We start from the raw sequence: 2,432 nt of genomic DNA on the forward strand, positions 1-2,432 counted from the left end.
AGAGAACTTAGGACAGGAGGTTCCAGAACAAATGATATTCGCCTGACATACTGGTTACCCTGTATGAAGGGCAGCCATTTGTTAAATTCATGCATTTAGTATGAATGCGGAGAGTGAAAGTGAGGATGAAGACCCGAATCCTGGACATGAAAGCCCAATGACAGGCGGCACCCCTTCAAGGAGGACCAGGGCGAGGTCAAGAGAGACAGGCATATGAATCAGGGCTTATCAAGCCGGGGTCAGAGTGCACAGAGTGGCAGGGATCTGGTCCATGCGGCCCATCTCACAGAGCCTCAAGCACTTCTTTCCCTAGAGAGATAGGAGAGAGAGAGGGGGGAGGGAGAAGACAGAAGTAAGGGGAGGTGAGGAGAGCCTGGCGGGACTGGTTCGGGGAACAATGATGCAAGGTGGTACATAAAGAGTCTCGAGTAGAGACAGAGTGAAGTAGAGGTGTAGAGGAGGTTATAGATACCCAGAGACTTGAGTTCCCCGAACCAATCTGTTCTTATCATCTTAATATCTGATATGGGCCCCATCCGGGCCCAAGATATTAAATTGATTTTTGGAAAGCCGACGAAGTGCTTGGGGCTTGCTCCACCTTTGCCACGAGTTGCCCTGGTATAGCACTACCACCAGAGTCAGCTCACTTTAATCAAAAAGAAGTCAAAAACATTCCCATTCATTTGCACGAATCCCGCGTAACCAATCCTCCCTTTCAGAATCTTCTCTTCATTTCTATTTTTTAAGCTTCATAAACTTGTTACTCCGTATCTCACTTGTGTGTGTCGCGTTCTTTGTTATTGATTGCTTATGTTTTTTACTGTTACTAATTATAATCTTGCACTAGTTACAGCAACAATGGCGATTGGACAGTTTCTGTGCTTGACATAAGCTATATCCAAATCCCTCAGCAAAAATAGATTGCAGTAAATTGGCCTATTTGGAATTTATTTATTAAATCTGTTTATTGCTCTACATAAGAACCACCCCCTGGACAGCAGTAAGCTAGGGGGTGATATTTACATTGAGAGGGACATGTGTCAGGGCATTGAGGCAGGGACATGTGTCCGGGAGTTACATGGAGCACATATATGCTTAACCTGAAAGGTACAGAATTTACAGTGTTTTTTTTATTTTACATACTTGAAAATTGTGCAATACCGAAGCGTCCCAAACCAAGAAGGATATTATTTTATCAAAAGTGCTGTAAATTACAAAAACATGAGAAATATATACAAAAATAAAAAGGATTGAGGCAGTCCATCACCGGTTGTTGCCCGTGGTATCTTTTCAACCTTGACTGACTTAGCGCTCACTGCCAGGCGTCTTTGGAGTAATAGATGCCAAGAGAGGGGACCAGGGACGGTTTCACTTTATTTTCTTTACATTCAGCGTGTCAATTGGATTGGCGTGTCAATTTTCCTTCTGGTGGTCCGTCATAATGGTAGATTTGTATATGTGCCCCTTAGTTTCTTGGCATCTGTACATATGCTGTTGGCAGAATTTATCCTAATCGTTGGCTAGATTGTTGACCAAATCTACCGTGTTTCCAGGGGACATGCGCCTCAAGCCTTGGAGGTTGTTGCAATTGATTTGGAGCCTTGGGTCCACTTGACATCTTCCAGCAATTCGTGGAGTCTTTATCAGGTCAGTGATATCAGAGGCGTGAAGTCGGTCTGTGATCAGTTTGGCCAGTGCAACAAGGATTGCTGCTATAATCTATTGTTTCCATGGGGCGACTTCGATTGGGTCCTTGAGAAACATGCATTGGTTGCCAGTCCGCCGGTTTGAGCCATTTCAGGAGCCAGTATTCCAGGCTGAGGAACTCGTTGAAATGTGTTGTCGGGGCAGAGGACCAAATAGTTGCTGCATAAAGAGGTATGGGACAGAGACATCGACGAACATATTTCTTTACCAATTCGGCGTCATGAATTCCCGTTAGTTCCTGGTGGATTGCTCACATAGTGGAATACATTTTGGGTTTTGTGTTCAGGAGGTGAGCCTGAACACAAAAACAAAAATTCCATATCCTTCATTTCAATACTTTTTATAATATTGAAAATGTCAATTTAAATCTATTTTTAATTATTTACGCAAAGATCCATATTAGGTAAATGCAATTGGTGTGCAGCTACCAATCTGTCTAGGAATCGTGTCTTTTTTTTCCCCTAATGTTACAATGGAAGTTTTTAAAAACTTAATAGATAAGCTAGAATTTTCTAAAAAAAAATTAAAAGATTTCAATGAAACTCGGTGACCACAGTCCAGGATTGTCTGTAAAAATTGCAACGAAAATGCGACACAACAAACTAAGTCATAAGTAAAGGCATTAGAGAAGCTCTGAACAGCCAACTTGATAGTTGGCGTAATCCAAGGAATCTGTGCTTTCCGTCCAGAGTTGGGAGGATGGTGATTATACCCGGTGTGCTGCC

The 2,432-nt window shown here is 42.7% G+C and overlaps 1 pseudogene; it reads left to right on the top strand.

Moving 5' to 3' along the window:
* Positions 1–479: 479 nt before the first annotated feature.
* On the top strand, positions 480–652 carry LOC150089063 (U2 spliceosomal RNA; annotated as a pseudogene).
* The last annotated feature ends 1,780 nt before the right edge of the window (positions 653–2,432 follow it).

Source organism: Mastigoproctus giganteus, chromosome 3 (genome assembly GCF_048544385.1).
Source record: "Mastigoproctus giganteus isolate SK-2022 chromosome 3, ASM4854438v1, whole genome shotgun sequence".
Taxonomy (NCBI): domain Eukaryota; kingdom Metazoa; phylum Arthropoda; class Arachnida; order Uropygi; family Thelyphonidae; genus Mastigoproctus; species Mastigoproctus giganteus.